Source organism: Acomys minous (assembly GCF_964271855.1).
Source record: "Acomys minous genome assembly, chromosome: 2".
In the NCBI taxonomy this organism is placed as follows: domain Eukaryota; kingdom Metazoa; phylum Chordata; class Mammalia; order Rodentia; family Muridae; genus Acomys; species Acomys minous.
The window spans coordinates 126,648,714-126,658,678 of NC_140484.1; the positions used below are offsets into that span (position 1 = coordinate 126,648,714).

General features: G+C 39.9%; 1 long non-coding RNA gene across 4 annotated transcripts; it reads left to right on the forward strand.

The window, feature by feature from the left end:
• Positions 1-747: 747 nt before the first annotated feature.
• On the forward strand, positions 748-9,281 carry LOC311592801. 4 transcript variants are annotated; one of them, XR_014777520.1, is made up of 6 exons: positions 748-1,324; positions 1,816-2,132; positions 2,459-2,562; positions 3,149-3,624; positions 5,125-5,288; positions 8,988-9,281. It is a non-coding gene; the product is annotated as an uncharacterized lncRNA (long non-coding RNA). The 4 variants fall into 4 exon arrangements; XR_014777522.1 differs by lacking the exons at positions 5,125-5,288; positions 8,988-9,281 and having other exon boundaries at positions 3,149-3,303; positions 3,514-4,417; XR_014777521.1 differs by lacking the exons at positions 5,125-5,288; positions 8,988-9,281 and having other exon boundaries at positions 3,149-4,417.
• The last annotated feature ends 684 nt before the right edge of the window (positions 9,282-9,965 follow it).

A 9,965-nucleotide genomic window follows, 5' to 3' on the forward strand; every position in this document is an offset into this window, starting at 1 on the left:
AGGACAAACCACATACAGCTCTCTCTCTCTTACCTCTCTCTATCTTGTTTCTCTTCCTATCTCTGTGTCTCTGTCTGTGTCTCTATCTCTCTGCCTCTCTGTCTCTCTGTCTCTTTGTGTGTGTCTCTGTCTCTCTGCCTCTCTATATGTCTGTCTAGCTCTCTCTTTGTCTCTATGTCTCCCTGTCTGTCTGTCTCTGTGTCTGTCTGTCTTTTTCTCTCTGCCTCGTGTGTCTTTGTCACTGTTTCTCTGTCTCTCTGTGTGTCTCTGTCTCTGTGTGTGTCTCTGTCTGTCTCTATATCTGTCTCTGTCTCTCTGTCTCCCAGTGTGTGTCTCTATGTCTCTGTCTCTGTGTGTGTCTCTGTCTCTCTGTCTCTCTCTCTGTCTCTGTTTCTCTGTCTCTGTCTCTCTCTTCCTCCCTCCTTTCCTCCCTCCCTCCTTCTCTCTCTCAGTCTTTCTCTCAATATCTCTCTCCCAATGTCTCTCCCAATATCTTTCTTTCTCTCAATCTCTCTGTCTCTGTCTCTCTGTTTTTCTCTCTCTCTCTCTCTCTCTGGGGTATACTTTCCCCTCTTCCTTCTCACTGCACACTCATGTAATAAACTTCTCCATCTAATATCTGTTGCCTGGCCTCATCATTTTTTTAAGAATTCAAAGCAAGCACTCCAGAATGCTGTTTTCCAGTGTGTGTTCTACTCTCCATGGTGACCATTTATTGACACCTTCATTCCAGAGAGAGCTCAGGGGCCCAGACATTGTGACTACCTCTATCAGCACTCTGGTCTTTATTTCTGTTTCTGTGTACTGCAGTGTTCTTGATTGTTAATGACAAACATTAGTTTGAAAGCGAAATTGTTTTCCACTTTTTGTAGTAGCAAGACATACAAAGTGGGTCCTTTTCCTGTGTCAGTTTGTCTGGATTTTAACATGGATGAGTAAAAGCATATCAAGGTTAGAGAGAATAGGGAGGAATTTTCTAATGTCACTCAGCATATAAACTTTGAAAGGTTTATTGTATTTCATAGTTGGCATAGTTAGCTGAAGTTGTCACCTTGAAACACCTGGGAAGAGGCAACCTCAGTTGAAAAATTGTCCTCTTTACATTGACCTATGGGCAAGTCTGTGAGTCATTTCTTGATTGCTAGTTGAAGTAGGAGGGAACAGCCTAGCGGGGCCAGTGTCATCTCTATCCAGATGGCCCTCGGCTGTATAAGAAATGTAACTGAGCAATCCAGGAACAAATGAGGTAGGAAGCAGCAGCAGTCCTCCACGGTTCTGTCTTTAGGTTCCTGCTTTGCCTTTTCTTGTTAAAGTAATATAGCAGGTATGTACAAATTAACCCTTTCCCCCCCAGGTTTTTGTTGTTGTTGTTAGTGTTTTATCACAGCATAAAGAAGCCAACTGACGTAGTGTGGCTTTGAGCATTACTTGTGGACATTTATTTTTTAATCTGCGACTTAGTGGTTAACCCTTTCTAGTGTACACAGCATTTCTCATCTGTGCCTTACATAGCTGTGTCTATAGCTATCCCCAACTCTTTCACTTCATATAGTCCTATGAAGCTTCTTGGGCTTACGCAATTTTCTTAAAGGTACATAGTTTTTAAGGTAATATGTCTTAGTGTACATTCCTCTTATTAACATAGAGATGAACAGAGTTATTTCTTTTAATTTTCATTTAATTGGTGTTTTGATTTCAATGGAGGATTAATTCCCACTTAGATTCTGCCTCTATTTTCAAATTTCCCTGCTGTTACGGGAGAAGTACTTTGTTAGTTAAACCACCACAGTTTGCTTGTAACTCTTTAATCCCCAGGTGCTGATCTCTGCAATGAGTGCTTTGAATTGCCTTCTGCATAAGACGCTGAGCTGCCTTTGCAAACAACAGGAAAAGTTTGACTTAGACACTCATCAATTAGACTTGCTGCTCATGACAGCAAATTAAACGGGGTTAAAAAAAATCAATTCCAGGTGTAGAGTGTTGAACTGAGATTTTCTTCTCCGTTTTTAATTTGGTGTTTCCAGAGTGAGTACTTTCTCTCTCTTAGGCTGATCCAATCTCCGTTCTGTGATTGATTGTTACCTCTATTGAAGAGTGAGCCATTTGCTTCAGCCTGCATCCCTGGCAGCAAGGTCAGTGGATGGCGAATCCTCCCCGAAAAGACTGGGGGGTCTTTGTGAGACAGCCGCCACCCATCAGGAGCATTTTGAGTATGCAGAGCACGACGGCTCAGCCTGGAGCTGACAGTTAGTGCACACACACACACACACACACACACACACACACACACACACACACACACACACACACACACCAGCGCTTTCCTCTCAAGTGAAGCAGCAGTAGCAATTGCATCTCCAGCTTCCTGAGCGGAGACTAGCAGCACTGCCTGATTTATTGGAGAAGCAAGAGGAGACCAGTTTCGGAGGCAAGGCTAACGCGCGGCTGTCACATTTAGTTGCAGGCAAGCCACTTCTTCCCAGCTGTTTCCCTGCTCTGGCAAGAAGGCACCCTAACTCCAAAAGCCAGTCTGCTTGGTGCTTCAGGTAAAAGCAGTTTTCAGTTGTTCTCTTTTCTAACCAGCCAACCACTTTACCTACTTACAGGTAGGTGTGCTCGCAGTTTTCTTTTTCAGGTATGGAAAAATCTTTATTGAGACATTTTATTTTGGCTGAGAACGCCTTCGCCAGTGGAAGAGACGGAGCAATGGGGGATTTGAGAGTTCAGCAGTGATTTTTTTTTTTATGATTAAAGTTTGAGTGCAGATGGTAATTCCAGGTCTCCCTCTGATCTTTCCAAGTAGAGAGCAAATGGGAGACTCAGCCTACTTTTGTGATTCACAGGCAACTTCACACTTAGCCTAAGCGTGTGAGTCTAACCTTTGAGTTAGCTGACGATTGTTATGCAACTCTGCACATGGAATTTAAAGAGCTTTATGTATTCTTCCCTTCTGCCTGGATAAATATGTATCAGCCTTCTAAAAGACAAGCCAATGGGTGGGAACTCATGAGTTCAAACTCCAAAGTGGGGTTACTGAGGCGAAAGGGAAAGTTGCTGAATCACAGTTTAATAGTCACGCAAATTGCTGCGTTTCTCAGAGAGACTCCAGCGTCAAATATCCTTTCCTCTTTTCTAACCTCTTAAATAGGGCTATTTGCTGTGGCTTTGAAGAAGAGAAGTTTTCAGCTGCTATAAGTCAGTTTGTCTTGGTGCAGTGACTATCTTCATAACATGACAGTATTAAGACTTAACCTAAGAACGTATTTTTCCCCTGCTACAATGAACTAAAATCTAGGATTACAGGTAGAGAACTTTTATTTTTCTTTCTCCAAACAAAATTATAGTTTCATCCCCGGAGTCTCTTGGCTTCAGTGATGATGCTAGTCTGGGTCACATCTCATGCATAGCATACCTTAACCATACGTGTTTCGGTTACCAGCAATTTTAATAAAAGTAAAGTTTCAGAAATGTTTGCATGCCTACTTTTCAACTGTCCTATTTGTGTTTTCATAGACAAGTTTAACCATTGCAATTAGCCAAATGAGTTGAAGTGACTGTAAAGGAAATGTTCACAAGCTCTCGGTCCCGTGTTCATGTCAAGCCCGTGATGTCTCTGACTGAGCAGTGAGTTGAGAAAAGAGGTTTTAGTGGAGTTGTGGTAAGCGTGCAAAAGGAAAACGAAAGTTCCAGTGACTTGGTGACTGCTCCTACAAATGCCATGCTGCATAAGTACTTGACCTGGGATGGTTTCTTTCTGTTATCCTTATGGGAAAATGCTCTCACACCATTCTCTGGCCCTTGTCTTGATATGGATGCTGAGGACAGGACTTTTCATTGACCTTGAAAGTCAAGAAACCACTTTACTATCACTCTGGGGGCCCAACTATGGAGCCCAAAGGCTGTACTGAGAATCTGCCTGCAAGCTGCCTCCTTGGAAAGCAGAAAAGAGAACAGAGTTGCCTTTTTCACTTGTCCTTTGAGTGTGATGTTGTTAGTCTCCCCAGCCAAACTTAGTGGAAACTTCCCATCCACAATGTAAGTTTAACACTTATGTTTGGTACTATGTTGCCTTTCAGAACATCTGTGGTCTCTATGCTGGACATCCATAGCCTCATTGAATTAAATAGATTCTGTGGGGTCCTGTGAGAAGGTACACTCAGAAAGTGCAACTTTACCTTTTCTAACAGCATACATTGATTCATAGCTAAACTTGGAATACGGGTGCACCTATTTCTCCCTCCATGGTATTGTGTCACATCATAGCTGGTACTAAGAAAATGACAAGGAGGGCAGAGGGAAGAATAGATTCGAAGTGGAATCTTAGAGATGGGCAGAAGACTCTCTTTTTGTTTTTCTCTTGCCAAATTCTTCCAACTCAGCCAAAAATCTAAGAGATCCAAAGATATGCTTTTTAACAACACCCTGCTCTAGAGGTGAAAGGCAATTCGATTCAATTGTTATTCTGGCCTTTCTAATGTGCCAGCTGCCTCAGATCCACTCACTGTGCACTCCTGGAGTTTCTAGCAAGGTCTCAGTTGCTCACCCTTCACTCTCAAGTAGATTTGTGAAGCAGGTTAAAGAGTTAGCCCATTGCTTGCACATTATGGATTGCCATTCAGAGCTGTCTTTGCAGGTGGGGGGGGGGACCAATTTCATTTTGTTTGGAGCTAGACGTGATGACTTCTCCCTCACTGTGGCAGTGGCAAGTTACTGGCACTGATACCATTTCTTAGAGAGCATGGCAAATTAGTGGTGGTGGATTACTATTATTTAATAAGGCAATAAAAAGAATGAGTACTATAAAGTTAAGAAAACAAGTCATCAACAAATACCAATGTCCAGTGCTGTTCCATCACATATATATTTTAGTTCTTCTCCATCAGTGGGGATATTATATGCATCTTGACTGTAAGATCTTTGCTGACCAAGCAAAAAGAAAAAGAAAAAGAAAAAGAAAACCACAGGAAAGGTGCCAGAGATCTCTATCAGCTTTTATGAAATTCAAACAGGTGCTGAATGCTGAGAAAACCATGTAGCTTAGTTATGCTCCCAGGCTGATTTTCCCCTAAATTGCCTTGGATTATGATGCAGCTCTCACAATGGCACATTGTATGCACTCTTCAGGCCAGCGCTGAGTGAGTGCTGCAAATTGGGAGAGAAGAGATGCCCCACAGACAGACGCCTGCAGTACTGAAGAGGGTTAAGATCCAGATGGCCAAGCTTTTTACAGCAATGCATTGGAGGGTGTTACAAGCTTCCACGGCTACTGTCCCGTTATGTTCTCTCTAGTAAGTGCAGTTCGGTGAAGGTACTGATTACTAAAAGCCATGTCTCAGGCCAGGAAAGCACACATCCGTATCACATTAAGCCTCACATCTTGGTAGGCTCCTTCTTCATCTCTGAGGTCCTTAACTATCACACTCTAAAGCCAGAGCAGTCAAAATTAGATTTTTTTTTTTTTTACTGTTACTGTTTTATTTTTAATGTATTTTATTCCCTGCCCATGGCTCTGCTTCCCTCCCTGGATATCTTTTGCACTTTGGGAATACATCCTTATCCTTGCACTGGGGCACAGAATGGTTCTTAGGCATCTGTCTTTCTAAGTGTCTCCTGCCTACAACCAAGTTTCTAAGTTTTCTAGATCTAGGACGACAGCTCTGAAAGCTAGTGAGAGGCATAAGTGTATATCTCAGATGCTGCATCTCTCAAGCCTTCAGATTTTTCTCTGAAAGGACCTTCTTCTTCTTCTTCTTCTTGTCGCCCTACAGCCTCTTTCTTTTCTATAACCTGTCCTGGGAATGTTTTCCTTTTGCTGGGGCCACAGTGTCTTCCTGGTCCAGCAAAGGTATAGAAAGTGAGCCACCTACTGGTAAAGAAGAGCAATTTTCAACGTTGTAGTTCAGCCAAGTTGAAGGACTAGAAAAGGACATTGCTCCTCCCCTGTTATATTTTTGCATTTCAAATGAAAATTGGAGCAACAAATACACCACAAATCTTCTGCTTCATTTATTTAATTTATTTATTTAAACTATTTTATTAACTTATTCAGATTACATCTCAATTGCTGTCTCCACACTTCTATCTTCCCATTCCTCCCTCCCTCCCTCCCTCCCTCCCTCCCTCTTTCCCTCCCTCCCTCTTACATCCTTTTCCCCTCCCCTAAGTCTGTGACAGAAGGGGACCTTTTTCCCCACCATAAGGTCACAGCCTATTAAGTCTCATCCTGATTTATTTTTTATAACTGTTATGGCTGATCCCTTCGTCTCTTTTTGTTTTTTATTAGCACACATTTAAAATCTATCCATCTTGTTTGTCATGCATTAAATGTCACATGTGTTACTCACATTAAAACATCCCACCTGAAAGAGGTACTTTGTGAAGAAGACAGTGAACTTTCATGCTCTCCATGGGTCGCTTATACTGTATTTTGAATAGTATGCAAACATAGTTTAATAGAGCACCACATCCATACCTAATGGAATGTATATATAACTACACTAATAGAGTTATGGGGATAATAATGTAAAGCTGCACACTTACATGTATCTAGGATTTTATTTTAAAGAAAAATATAGATAGATGTTAGGCATTACTTCTTGGTATTTGATTTCAGTCAATTCCCTCCCTCCCTCCCTCTCTCCCTCTCTCTCTCTCTCTCTCTCTCTCTCTCTCTCTCTCTCTCTCTGTCTCTCTCCCTCTCTCTCATCTGTCTTGTCTGTGGATGAGCATGTAAGTTCTCAGCCACAACTCAAGCACCATGCCTGCCTGTTTGGGAGCTGAAGTTCTCTCTATGTATGTCACAAGTGAAGATACCACAAAGATAAAGGACAACATTATTTTCTACCCCCTCTTCCCTCATATGGAGTAATTGAGTGCAGGTGAAGGATATCACCTTAATCAGATTTCAGATTGTTTGCATTTTAAATGGATAAAAAAACAAAACTAATTTGGTGCTACATGGAAGATAAATTGGTTATTTCTTTAATGTTCTGTTTAATAATGGTGGCATTCTAAGAACATACTGCTTAGGACCATGCGTTCAATTTACATTTCCTATTTTGAATTTTCTCCCTGTCTCTCTAGGTGAACCCATTTCATCCATGCCCTTCTCTTACTGAAGATGTTTATTTGGACAATAAATTTGTGTAAATGGGTAGTTCTTCCTTCTTAGGAATAATGACAGAATGTCATTGTGTTAAACTTTGCTTTTTATATATTAGCTATCTACAGTGTAAAGTAAAAAAAAAAAGATGAATTTATACTTTCTAACTTAGCCTAGGAAATGATGTTTTGTTTGTGTGAGAAGTAAAAGCCCAAAGCTCATCTGCCTTGTCCACTGAAGGTCTTAATGTGAAATCCAATTCTCTTATGTTCCTTGGGTGCTGATTCCAATGCCTCTGTAAGGAAAGATGACAAAAAACATCCAAGCATTCATAGCATTCAAGTATTAAGTGTAATATATACAACAAACATCTGTAAAAGTTCAATTGAGATTTTTATCTATGCTCCAAAACTTGGGAATACACTTTTTACTGGGAATTCTTTGATTTTCACAAGTTCATTTCCCTTTTTTTACAGACTATCAGGTAGAAGTTGGTTAGTTTTCTAGATGCATGTGTGATTGTGGTAATGTATATCTAAGCAGATAGACTATAAAAACAATGTACCTATACCAAAAACATCTATCTAGAATATACCATTCACTAATAAAAAGTAAAAATAAGGGTCTAAAAGAAATAGAGTCTTTAACTAAGTTTATCCTGTTGAATTAAAAGAAAAAAAAAAAAGAAAGACAGAAATAGGAAAAGAAAGAACATGACTGCTCCTAGGTCTGGCGGCAGAGGAGAAGGTGTATTGGAGAAAGAAGGGAGAGCTTAGGTAGAGGCAAGGACATCTGAGGGAATCCAGAGTGGACATAACCAGATGGAGCTGGACCATGGGGGAAACTGAGAAGACAAGGGAGAGAGGAGCCAGGTGCAGCAGCCAGCTTGGCCAAAGGTACAAAAGAGTTGTATATTCAAAACGTCCGGGATGTATAGAGAAGAGCCTCTGGGGAAGAGCAGTCCAGACTCCTAGGACAGAGAGGGGTTAGGGTATGCCAGCCATACCTCTTATTTATTTATTTATTTTTCATTAAATATTATTTTTATTTTTACATATACATTTATATTATTACACATATATCCAATAAACTACCTATAGCAAAAAGAACCATGACACAGTCAGGAATTATATAAATGTTACATTCTTAGTGTTTTGGCTATTTTTATTTGGCAGCATTGAAGAAAACATCTTTTCTATCTTGGTGAGTCAAAAATTCTGAATGTGAGTCAATATTTATCATATCTTGTCATTATCAACTTAAGTCATCTATCTAGACCTAAAAATATCTTAACCCCTTAAACAACTAAGTTTAACTGTAAAACTAAACTATCTGGTCTTCAGCCTCATCAGAGGCCTGATAAGGAATAAAATTGACTACCTGAGTATACCAGGAGTGCAGGTTAGTAGTTTTCCAAATGAAAAGACTCTGCCAACATAGTGTAAGTAAGTTCTCAATAGTTCCTGCCTCACAAATGTGTCTGTCAGATATACTGGGCCAGAAGGCTGAAGCGGATGCTCCAAAGTTGTAGAGGGTTTTGAGTGACTATTCAGGCAGCCATACCTCTTAACTGGTAAGAACTGAAGGATGCTGGGAGAGCCTGGAGGCCAGGTCTGCTTGGATGTGTTAAATAGGCACCTCAGTCTTATCCTGGGCTTTAAAGTAAACAGCTGTGTTATTCACCAACTTCTTCCTTTTCTTTCTTTTTTTCCCCTTCCTTTTAAAGCATCATCCTTTTATTTATTTAAACTCCCAATTTCTGTTTAAGGTTCAGGAATCTACAGTCAATATTCACTCCATATTGTGATGTATTTGGCTAATTCTTTCCCAATTGTCTTTTAAATGTATGCAAATTACATTTTTGATGAACTTGATTATTTTACAGATTATCTACCTTAATCACTCTGTGTTAAGAAAAAAGTCAACCTGTTTAAGGATCTGGGTGTTTGAAAGCTTGATGATTACTTCAGGGACTGTACATACTGGGACAACCCGCATGCTCTTCAGGAAAGCATATTCTCCAAGTTATTCTTAGGGTCAGAAGAACTTACTGCTCTGTTAACGGACACTGTGGCATAAGAACTCTCTTATTGTCTAGACTACAAAATAAAATGTACATTTCATCATTAAAACTTAATGTAAGTACTATGTTAGAAAACTATATAATATAATACACAATAAAGCCTTCCTAAATTGATGATAAATTTCTCAGTCTGAAGTCAGCTAATAATGCCCAGTGTTCTGTATACATTGGACAACTTTGAACAATTTGCAAGTATTTATTTTTTTCTTTTTCTTGCATTTTCTAAGAACAAAGAACAAGTCAGACTGCTTTGTCATAATATCCATGGGAATTCCTTATAGTGGGCAGATTACACACTCATTGATTTCTTTAATTTTAGGTTGATATTTTCCAATCCACTTTTGGTTCCTCACAATGATTGCAACTTAACTCTGCAGTATTAGCAACTTGTTTTCAGTCATGTAGTTTTCCTTAAGTATAGCATCATGGATATAAAGGTATGTGGTGTAGCCTCTCTCTCTCTCTCTCTCCTGTGTGTGTGTGTCTATGTGTGTGTGTGTCTATGTGTGTGTATGTGTGTGTGTGTGTGTGTGTAAGATTATATGTGTTTCCTCAATGCATATAGATCTATAATCACGTTAGTGTATTTCACATAGTAGGTCTAAAGTAACAATATAAAAAATTAAAATGAGAAAATACAGGGAATAGAGTCTTTTATGTAAGTTTAGGCTGTAATATATACCAAAGACTCTTGTTCTCTAGGTATCCATGTATAAATGGGGGAAAAACATACCCATTGCTGCTGCCCAAAATATGGATATTTCTCATGAGAGTAGCTAG